The sequence below is a fragment of the Schistocerca americana genome, chromosome 6 (assembly GCF_021461395.2).
Source record: "Schistocerca americana isolate TAMUIC-IGC-003095 chromosome 6, iqSchAmer2.1, whole genome shotgun sequence".
Lineage (NCBI taxonomy): Eukaryota > Metazoa > Arthropoda > Insecta > Orthoptera > Acrididae > Schistocerca > Schistocerca americana.
Window position 1 is genome coordinate 565665461 of NC_060124.1, and position 12155 is coordinate 565677615.

At 44.4% G+C, this 12155-nt stretch overlaps 1 pseudogene; it reads left to right on the forward strand.

Moving 5' to 3' along the window:
* Window positions 1–11303: 11303 nt before the first annotated feature.
* Window positions 11304–11421, forward strand: LOC124620443 (annotated as a pseudogene).
* Window positions 11422–12155: the final 734 nt, after the last annotated feature.

The following is a 12155-nucleotide window of genomic DNA, read 5'->3' on the forward strand; positions in this document are numbered from 1 at the left end:
TGCTCCCACTTTCATAGGGAATCGCAAGGCAGCCTATAACGCCACGTGTAGATCCAGAGCACCTAGGACGCACATAGGTTGGTTGCATGCCTACAGCTGTCCTCCTTCTATCAAAAAACCAACAATCAATGGCAGAACCAACTTTCATCAGAGAACACAACAGACCTCCAACCAACCCTCCAATATGCTTTCGCCTCACACCACAGGGTTCCCAATTGGCGGTGGTATGGGGTCAGTGGTATCCACACTACAGAGTGTCTGGCTCTGAGCTGTTCTTGAAGTAACCGATTTGCAACACTTAGTGCGTCATTGCGGTGTTACTGCTGCTCAAACTACTGCTGTAGAGGCAGTACGATTCGCCACAGCCATACGCCGAATAGTATGAATTTCCATCTCTGTAGTTCCCCGTGGCCGTTCGTAGCCTGGTCTTCTTCCGATCGTACATTCCCGTGACCACGGCAACAAGCAATCATGTACAGTGGCTACATTCCTGCCACGTCTTTCTGCAGTATCACAGAATGAACATCCAGCTTCTCGTAGCCCTGTGGCACGAACGCGTTCAAACTCAGTGAGGTGTTGAAAACGGTGTTATCGTCGCCTAAAAGGCATTTTTGGCTTACATCAACCCACCACGTCAAATATGAAAGGTAACTAAAGCTCATGACCGTCACAGCCTGTATTGAAAGTAAACCTGATTTGTATCTTCTTAGTGTCGTTACTAAAAAAAATGGTTCAAATGGCTCTGAGCACTATGGGACTCAACTGCTGAGGTCATTAGTCCCCTAGAACTTAGAACTAGTTAAACCTAACTAACCTAAGGACATCACAAACATCCATGCCCGAGGCAGGATTCGAACCTGCGACCGTAGCGGTCTTGCGGTTCCAGACTGCAGCGCCTTTAACCGCACGGCCACTTCGGCCGGCTAGTGTCGTTACTAGGCACTGAACTTGTTACCCTGTTAATCTAAGGTGTGGTACGAAACGTCGATGACAGCTTCGTTGTGCGGAGCCATGGTGAGGAGAAGCTCGGTGATTTCCTAAGGCAACTGAACAACATCCATGCCAACATAAAGTTACCATGGTAGTAGAAAAAGACAAACAGCTTCCTAGACGTGCTGGTGACCAGGGATGGGAAAACCTGCGACACAGCTTGTATCGAAAGTCAACACACACGTACCGATACCTGCACAAACTATCAGATCTCCACCCGAGCCAGAAAAGAGGCATGATTAATATGCTCACAACGTGAGAAAGATGGAAGTGTGAGCCGCAGCACGCCTGACACGAAAGACAACACCGGGAATGAGTTCTGAGGAGCGATGGGTACTCCTCCAATTACACACAGAGTCAAAAACTCGGGGAAGTGACATATCGGAAAAAGAAATGTAGTGTACGTCCTTTCTGCCATACATTACCAGAGGGACTGTCAGAATCGTCAGTATGTTGTGCAAACACGGTGTAAAGACTATTTATTAACCGACAAACAAGATCCAAGAGGATCTCAGATCAGCAAAGGAGAAAAGCGACCCACTTCCAATGTCGAGAATATATCGCATACTGTGTACATGAGGAAAAGCCTATGTTTGAGCGACTGGACCATCATTCAACACCAGGATCATCGACCATGAGTGGCACTGCAGTTTGGGCAAGTGAAGAAATCGGCCGTGGTTGAGCGAGCGCTGTGTCTATTGCGTAGTAAAATTTACTGAGATGGAAGTTCTTGCTGTTGATAAGACCTATAATCTTCGAAAAGAAAGAAGTAAGCCTGAATTGTGAAAGGATTTTGGATTATCCGTGCTGCAGCAAACAACCGTTGCAGGTAGCAATGCGAGAATAGCACTAGAAATGGCCAAGGAGAAGTCCTTGGACGTTGGCGCGCCAGGTAGATATAATCTGCGGCCGCGAGCTCGATTCCAGTCCACTACTAGCAATGGAGGGTGAAACGTTGACAATGCCAGGCACTCGTTCTGGTGAAAAGCCAGAATGATCATGAAACAAGCGTCGGCCGAAGAACCCGAAACAGGAGTCAACAGCCATCACCTATGAGTTTCTACCAGTAGTTTTTCGTACGTCGCTGCAGCAACGAAGTGGAACTAGCTATTGGAATAAAGAAGAATTGTCGAAGAGACACATATAACTATATCTCAATAAATCAGTCAGTTGTAGAATTATGAAAAATCGTTTATTAAACACTGTGATGTTTTCCGACAAGGATAAAACTTTCCTCTAAAAAAATCGACATGGTTTCTGCCCAAGGAGATGGAGCGAACTTCAGCTCTCTCAACTCGTATATGGAGTTAAGGGTGACGTAGCAAAGGGCAAAGTTCCTCACTGTCATCTATCAAGTGGACAAAATGCGAGCTAGCCGGATCACATTTGTGATGAGGCTCAGTATGTTCTAGGAGACAGAACTCAACGCTTCATTCTTAAGGGAACAAATGCGATACATTTAAAACTAATTTGGGAGCTACTTCCTGGGAGAGGTTTGCTCTTGTAATTTGCTGAACGTAGGTGTGGAGGAATCCTATACATGGGAAGCTTTAATAGTATCAATAAATTCTATGCCGTAAGAATATATGTTCGCTGATTCTTTAAAATGTTTTTCCTCCCTTTGCATTTCGGACATTTAAATTTTTGAAGCATTGTGACGGAGAGTCATTTTTGTAGGAAAGAATTTTAATTGGATATTAAATGGTTACGAACATGAACTCATCGAACAATCCACCTATTTTGTCAAAAATTATGTCAACTGCTTGCCTGAATCTCTGAGCTCACTGAGAACTACTGGATAAACCTTTCCCCAGAGTGCAGTGTTAGTCTTTTTATAAAACGATAGTAAAAGTCTTTGCTGATTTCTTGTCTCACTTATCCAGTGCATTATTGTCAGGTGCTCTCCGTACTTGAAGAATAAACTTAAGAACTTACTTCCACTCAAAGGCGTAAGCTGGCTATGGCTACATAATTTTTTGACACTTACGTACACAAATGGTTCCTGTTTGTCACTGAATGATACTGTACAAATTTTTTTATTCGCTTAAATAGGTTTCATGACCAATTTTTGGTTTTCACGTAAAACAACTATGAAGGCTCAAATAAAGAAGTCAGAAACAGGGAAAGAACGAAATATATTTTGCATGAATTGTGTAATACTGTATGGGGTAACAAAGTGGGAGAAGTATACTGAAAGAATGGAGGCAGAAAGAATAGACAAGTAACAGACTACCGACCTAAAGGAAAGGGTGACACAGGAAGCCCAACGAAAAGTTGGGTGTTGTGAAGTCATAACAGACTGTAAGTCTACTCCTTGAAGTGAAGAAGAAGAAAAGAAGAAGCATGGTTTTAAGTCTGCCAAGTAAAGTACTTCTTCGAACAGTAAGCAGAAATCATACCCCTACACCAACGAGCCCTGTGCTAGCACAAACGCGAATTATACCAGTACACTGCATCCCTCGAAATCGCCCAGGGCGCTCTGTAAATCTGGTGGAAGCTGGCGATATAGGAGAGATGCTTTCTGTGGGCAGTTCTGTCCTTCGACAGAATGTGTAGCGGCGCGGAGAGTCATCGGCAGCGCCGTTTTCGGAAGCGCCGTGGCTCGCGGTCACTCACTTACCCGATTATCTATTCTAGAACTCTGACTTTTCTGTGTCCCCCAATTTGGTATTTTCATCGCATTTGTGTGCTAATTTTTCTAGCTATATCTAGTGAAGAAAAATCCCCTTAAAACTTAAGTTTTATAATACATTTTGTGTGGTAGAACCATTAATTGGTCTGTTTGATGCAAACCGTTAGTAACACTGTAGTAGTTTAACATTGCCACTGTTATTATTTGAGGAAGACTATCTTATAACTTACAAGATACAGAGATGAGTTGTATCTGAAGAAAAGGAAATTAGTATTACTTGCAAACAAAACACAACAATGAGCACATACTTTCATGCAAAAAATCTTCAATAGTAACTAATAAATTCTAGTAGGAACTAATAAAATGCTCTCTTGTTGTGATTCACTGTCAAGAGAATGGAGTTGTTCCTCCAGTAGGGTAACAGGTGGTCTCACCAGCGCTACAGTTTAGTAAATTCTCTTCTCTGATACAACATGCTATCCGATATTACCCAACTCTCTCTACATCTCGGGAAGTGACTGCAACGAGAAAATTACATATGTTAGGATTTGTTCCTCCAGTAGGGTAACAGGTGGTCTCACCAGCGCTACAGTTTAGTAAATTCTCTTCTCTGATACAACATGCTATCCGATATTACCCAACTCTCTCTACATCTCGGGAAATGACTGCAACGAGAAAATTACATATGTTAGGATTCCAACTGAGATCTACCGACAGTGGTTCTTTCCACGCGCCACTCGTGAGTGGGATAGGGCAGGTGGTGTGAGATTGTGGTACAGGCTCACCGTAGAGCAGGCGCCGAAGGTGGGTTCTACAGGGTAGATACAGATGGAGAAAAGAAATGTAACGGACGTTTAGAGGTTTGTGCAGTCGCTGCGGCAGTGGCCAATTCGTGGCCCCGGGCGTAATTTTGTTCGGCGGCGATTAGGCGCTGCCTGATCGTCATCAAGCAGCCGGCGACCGACCCGCAGCGGCCACGTCTGCGGCCGCCGGCCCGGTGATCAGCGAGATCGACGCGGCGGGCCTCAATGAGGCGCGATTGGCGATCGCGTCTCATCGCCGGCCTATTGTGGCCTAATGGCCGCACCTGTGATTGAGGGCCATTGTGGTGGCGCGGCGCCTCCGCCTCCACGTCCGCCCCCGCCGCCTCCGCAGCGGCGGCTGCAGTTGGCGGCTGGCAGCTCCGCGACTGGTTGGCGCCGCAACAGGGACCCCTCACTCGATGGGATGCTCGAGCCGAAACCATTGTGCAGATGCGTTTAATAAGCTACATTACGAATCGTGTGGCAGTTTCACAGGTAGTCAGCTCCGCACGAGTCTATTGTGTGAGATGTAGCACTCAGCCACAGTGACGGTTTAAGATCGCGCAGAGCTGATAGAACCGATCAACTGCGGGTCCTGTTTTGAGCAGTATCTTCTCACACGTTTTTAAACACATTAATTACTTCCATATTATGTGTAGGTAACATATAACAACACTTTATTCAACTGTTTTTATAGCTTTCGGATACTACAAGCTATCGTTTTTCAGCTGTTATATGAGAGACATAATGAAAATTAGTCAAAACGCCATAACCGCCACTTAAAGAAGAATTTTATTATTTCCAATGACAAGACGAATAAAACCGCTGTTTAGACAATAAACTGCCAAATTTTATGTATCACTGACCCATAAGAAAATCGTTAACCCAATGAGAAACAAATGCAACCGCTCATCAATGGTAAAGTGATTGGACTGGTCAGAGACACCTATGACGTTCGACAGAGATTGTTCCTCTTCCAGCAATAGTACAGAACGGTATTTAGTGAGCAAAAAGAGGTAGATGATTCTTGTCTTTAACAGAGGTCTTCGGACAGTCCCACATAGCTGTGGACGTACTGTATGAGAATCCAGGCATTGTCCTCGACTCATCTGTTGCAATGTTGTGTTGGTCCATCTCTTCCTCCCTTCTTCCTCCGCCGATCTTCCCCCTCCCCATTCTCTGCCTGTCTCCTCCAGACCTTTCTCTCTTTCCACATCCTCTTCCCTCCAATATCTGTACATCTTCTGGCCTATCACCTCTCCATTCAATTTCTCCCAACTCCCCTCTGTCCCCCTCCACACTCGACCCTTCTCTCTGCCAATCGTATCCACCTCCAGTACCATGTACTTCACCTGTTTACCACACCCACCACCATGACCTCTCTTGGAAGTTGATGCTTTTTACCCCACAATATTTTTTTCCACGTACCAACAAGGGGAGGCCGCCAATTGTGAAATTCAGATTGGATTCATACTGCGCATAATAGAAGCTCATGGCCAGAGGTGTAATGTGGCAAAGCACCAAGATGCACTTCTGAGCCGTTGGCGAGAAAATCGACAGTTAAAAGAAACCGGTGCGGTGAAATACTCTCTACGATTAATGGTTTTGCACAGCGTCGTGGCGCAGCGGTAAGCGCTCGGTTTCGTAATCCGAAGGTCGCCGGATCGAATCTCGCACCATGCAATTTTTTTTTTAGTATTTGTTTATTGTAAATTGCTTATGCATGCTGGCGAAGGCGGATCGCTCTCCAATTGTACAACCTCCATTTTTCCGTTTTTTTAACAGGGTGTACCAAAGCTCTCCCGTCCGTACTGATTTTCGACGATGTTATAAGTTGCGCTAGGGACCGCATCTACTTTCTTTCGAAGTTAGCAGGCAACTAGGCTGTTATGCGGTGGCTCGTTGCGGCCCATTCAACATCTGTCCTTCAAGTGTAACGAGCGAGTAACGGAGTTTATATTTCATACCTGCCACAGCGAATTTGTGTTCGTGGGGTCTCTATTGTAATTCGAACGTTTGACTTACGCTATACGTATTCGTTTCGTAATATCGTTTCTACGTCTTCCGTTAACTATACGTGGTTAACATTATGAAGACAATTAATAACATTTGTGAATTACAACTTTGTTTGCGGAAAACATAATGATGTTCGAAGTCGCCAGTTTTTCGACGACAAACGACTTTCAACAACTTATTATATGCATAATTGTTGCAACTGAATTATATATATATACATTTGAATTACAAAAAACAAACACAAAAAAAAAAAATTGCATGGTGCGAGATCCGATCCGGCGACCTTCGGATTACGAACTCGAGCGCTTACCGCTGCGCCACGACGCTGTAGAAAATTATTAATCGTAGAGAGTATTTCACCGCAACGGTTTCTTTTAACTGTCGATTTTCTCGCCAACGGCTCAGAAGTGCATCTTGGTGCTTTGCCACATTACACCTCTGGCCATGAGCTTCTATTATGCGCAGTATGAATCCAATCTGAATTTCACAATTGGCGGCCTCCCCTTGTAAGTAACACGTGTTTCCACCTGTGGTTGGAATAGATCTGTGGGCTTAGGAGGAGATGCTGTACACATGCATGTGTGACACATGTAGCACACATATATGTCCCATTTGAGCTGTTCGTGGCTCGTGTTCATGCCATATCTCGAGCCATTACTGTACTACCACCTCGTTATGTCCATTTCTATTACTGGTGTCACTGAGTTGCCGCCTTGCCTGATGGTGAGCGGCACCCGTGGCGCCTATCGAAATAAGCCCTGGCGTATTATCTTTTCTGACTGCTGTTACTTCCTGGTTGTCGCGTGTTCGGAGTGAGTTCAGATCTGCCAGTCAGTTGGAACGCGCCTACAGTTAGTTCGGACCTGGCAGTGTTTAAGTTGGCACGCAGCACGAGTTCTGTCAGGGCGAGGCAGCAGTGACGTCCACACCGCCATGTCTTACCCTACGGTTGCCGACGCACGTGATTTGAGTGGCGCCGACTTTGGTTGGTCGTCGGTCGGTGATCTTGCCGGATGACATGTATTTGGCCAACAATCGCTTATGAGTTGGCTGTGTGTGCCGTGGCGTGATTCGTCCTTGTTATTGTACAGTCACCCCCATCAGCATTGTCTGGTTCTTTGTCCAAGTGTTCGTGAAACTGTGTGTAGTTTGTGTGATATTGATTAACAAGTTATTTTAAATGTTGTTGGCATACTGGCTCCGAGGAGTCCGTTGGTTGGTGTGGATCGGCCAGGAAATCTCAGCGCGTCGCAGTGGGCCGGGCCCATCTGGCGATCTCTACACAGTGTCGCAGTGTGTGGGAGGTGTTCCAATTGCTACGAGGTTCATGCCTCACCGACCCAGGACATTAAAGTTGAGTGGTGATTTAATTACCGAAGCCAGTCTGTTCACACTGTGCCATTGGTTTTCATGGTTGGCTGTTGGGGGTATTCCCGCGAGCAACAGCGAGTGTTCGAGTTGGGGAAAGTTTGCCCACCATCCGGTGAAGTTTAAGGCTATTTCGGTTATTTGACGTCCAAGAGCAACAGCGGAATTTTCTGCCTTGTGGCCGTTAGTGTTCAAGCTACCTGCCCTGGCCGCTGACATAAAATTCAGGCAGTGTCCTTTTCTCACTGTTCTGTCGCTGTCCAACACGTGTGTGTATTTTTGACAGATTATGCATACTTGGTTGTGGTCGGCTATGCCTTTTACGTTTTGGCATTGGGTTTCCTTGAGTACTGGTGAGGTGGAGAGCAAGTTGTCTTGTCTGTGGGTCCGTTGACTGTCTCTTGTTTGGGTTGCTGGTGGATTGGATATAGTTGGGCCGAACACCTGTCTCCCCTAAGCGAACGATAATTTCAAGTGGAGACCGACCCAACCCCGGAAACTTCTGAGCACCGTTCACTGTACTGCCTTTTCTTATTGGTGTTTGATTGTGTATTTTAATGGCTCATAGCCGATGGTTTGAATTTGTATGCTTTTAGTTGGGTTTTAAATAATGGGCCTTCAGCATTTATAAAATTGAAAGTTCCTTACTTGTCAAATCTTCCACTGTTTGGACCTTCAGACTCATTTAAAATATTTTTCTAGATGAAGCTTTGGGCCTTCTGCCTTTTGAAAATTTATTGTAGTTGTATTTTGCAATCATGGGGCATCAGCTGTCTTAGATTGTTTGGGCCTTCAGCCTCCTTTTTAAAATAATTTAAGGATAAAGCTTTGGGCCTTCTGCCTTTGAAAATTTATTAAAGTTTTGTTTTTAAATCGTGCCCCTTCAGATAATTAAAAATTAAAATTCATTATTTGTCATGTCTTACAGTGTTTGGGCCTTCAGGTTCATTTGAAATATTATTTAAGGATAAAACCTTGCACTTTCTGCCCTTTGAAAATTTATTGTAGTTATGTTTTAAATCATGGGCCTTCAGCCATTTTAAAAATTAAAGAAGATGTACCCTTAGGCTATAATAATGTGTGACATATTCAGTCGATAGTTAAGGTCGGAAATTTGCACTGTAATGTTTGGGGAACTAAATAAAGTTGTATGTGTCCGAGTGTAACAGACAGCTGTTGATTTTTGGCCCCTTTCCAAAATTTCAACTACCTGTTTTGTGCTGCGGGTTTAACCAAGCGTTTCAACACTCTCTGCTGTTTTGCACCACACAACTGCGGCGGGATGTCAAATTTGGGTATATTCATCTTGGAAGTGAAGCAATGTGACCCAGCCTCAGCACCAGTATCTGCGATGCTCTGAGTCAGAAGGAGATAGTTGATTTCAGCAAACATCTCTGTTTGTGCTGATTTAAAACGGGACATTTTCGTTACAGGAAACATTGTGATAGCACAGAACATGCTGCATCGCTAAGCAATCTCTGTATACTTATGGTGATTTAACTGTTTCCATTCGACGGCCTTACGGTCTGTAAACGATATGGCAATATGGCAAAATAGCCGTGAGCACTAAAGCCATTGTCAGGTTCAACATGTCCGGTTGGTAAAATACCATGTCCTGATACTTGTAGAATTGCTTAACTGCTTACTGCATGTCCTAACCCGACAATAATCATCGAAATCATTGGTTCGCCACAGTATTAATTCTCACGACATGGTTGACACACTGAGTAGCACACGTAAGATAAAAATTATACTTTGAAAAAATTCCAAGTTACCCATAAACAGAAAATAAATACCGGCACGTAATTTTTACGTCATCCTTTCTCATTTACATCCACTCCCTAGCGATAGTGTGGAACCTTACTCCCACAGTATATTCAAAAAAATTATTAGTCAAGTAACTGACGAATTCCACAAGATTGCTGCAGGTGTTCGTGAGATACGCTTCAGTGTCAGCCCCTTTTCTACTTAAGGTGTTTCAGTATAGTTACTCCCGGATATTTTACAGTAGATAATATTTCTAGCAATTTGTCGTCAATAGTGTAGTTGTACAGTAGTGGATTTCTTTGCCTATGTATGAGCAACACGTTAGATTTGTTGACGTTCAGCGTGAACTCTACCATTCATGAGCCCCTGCAGGACATTCTGCAAATCTATACTGTCTTCTAGCACTGCTGCTTTCCTGTAGGCAACCGCATCATCTACCAACAGTATTAAAGATCTTCCTATCCTTTCTATACATTGTAAGCAGTAACGGTCCTATCACACTCCATTGGGGTACTCCGAAACCTAGATGTGCCGATTTCCTTCCGTTAAGAGCGACATGTTGAGTTCTGTCTGCGAGGAAGTCTTGAATCGAGAAGTAAAGTTCATCTAATACTCGATAAGCTCGAATTTTTTCACTACGTGGCATTACGGGACGGTGTCAAATGCTTTCCTGAAGTGAAGAAACACGGCATCAACCCGAGCGCCGTTATCTAGACCGCTGTGAATTTCAAGGGGACACGGAGCGAGCTGAGTTAGCAAGATCTTTGTTTGCAGAATACATTGCGATTCTTACAGAGAAGAATCTAGCTTCCAAAAAACGTCATAATTCTTGAGCGTAAATTATGTCCCCCAGTTCCACAACAGACTGATACCAACGGTCGTCAGCATCTGTCCTTAGACCCTTTCTGAAAACTGGAATGAACCGCACATTTTCCATGCAGTAGGAAAACTGCGTTGCTCCAGCGAACTACGATAAACTTCTACTCGAAAGGAAACAAGACCTTTCGCTAAATCTTTCTAGAATCTTACAAGTTTCTCATCTTGAACTGATGCCTTTCCCCTAGTATGTAACTGTAGGCGCTTTGCTGTTCCGCGTCTCGTTATCTCAGTATCTGCCGTTTCGACATTTGTACAGTGTAGGGACCTATTACGGTTTTCCGCGATGAAACAATTTTGGAAGACCAAAATCAATATTTCGGCTTACTCTCTGTTATCATTCTTTCCTGTCTCAATATAGTAACTGAGTGACTCAATAGATGATTTCGAACAGATTACTGATTTTATGCAAGACACAAACCTCTTAAGGGTTTTAGTTAGATCGACTGATCAAATTTCATTTTTAGAGTCATTGAGTGCTCTTCTCATTGCTCATTTTCGCTTTATTTAGCATTTTTTTGTCAGCATAGTTCTTTAAATCTGTCACAACGCGCTCTTTGTTTAAGTAGCACATTTCTGAAAAGGCTATTAAACCACAGCGGGTTTTTCCGACCCATGAAGACCTTTTTCGGAACAAACTTGTCTCAGGCACCTGAAGAAATCCGACTCGCCAACCTGTCCATTTTATCAGTTGAAAGCTTCAAATGATACAGGTTTCTGCTACGTTTCTCAGAAGTACAGCAAAATAAAGGCACGAATGCATTTACTGTAATAATATGAGTCATATGTGCTATCTTGTAGTAACGTTACGGGACTAGGTGATATTATAATTGCAGAAGCTTTGTTTCCAAGCCAACGGCCTTGCCGCAGTGGTAACATCGGTTCCCGTCCGATCACCGAAGTTAAGCGCTGTCGGACTGGGCTAGCACTTGGAAGGGTGACCGTCCGGTCTGCCGAGCGCTGTTGGCAAGCGGAGTGCACTCAGCCGTTGTGAGGCAGACTGAGGAGCTACTTGACTCCGAAGTAGCTGCTCTGGTCAAGAAAACTGATGACGGCCGGGAGGACGGTGTGCTGAACACGTGATCTCCGTATCGGCGTCCAGGGACGCCCTTGGTCTGAAAGGATGACACGGCGGCCGGTCGGTACCGTTGGGCCTCCCGAGGCCTGTTCGGATGTAGTTTAGTGTTAGTTGTTTCCAGACATTAAAGATAAAATGTGATGTTATTCTATTCTTCTTAGATGATTGCACTGTCCCTGATTGTTGCTGTGTTAAATACTGATTCGTATTCTAACTATCTCATGGATTTCCTTACATGTTCCGGGGTAACGACAAAAGCCGGCGCGACGACCAAGGACGGAAGAGCAGAGAGGTCTGTGAGACGACGTCAGCCAGTAGTCCGCTGACGAACCACTTTCTAGGACGACACCAGGAGAGGAACGGCCTCTACACGAAGAGGATCTAAGCGCCGCACCACCTCGCCGTGGCGGAGTGGAAGACGAGCCTTCATACCAACGCTAAAGCAGTGACTTGTGAACTGAATTGTTTTGCTTGCAATGAAACTGTATATACCGAAGAACAATGATTATTTGCATGTCGTTGTTTGCTTGCGACGCAGCTTTGTGAATACGAAAAGTTAGGTATTGTCAATTTAAATTACTGTAATAAACTACATTAATACGATTTGCTTGAATTGTTGCCTAGC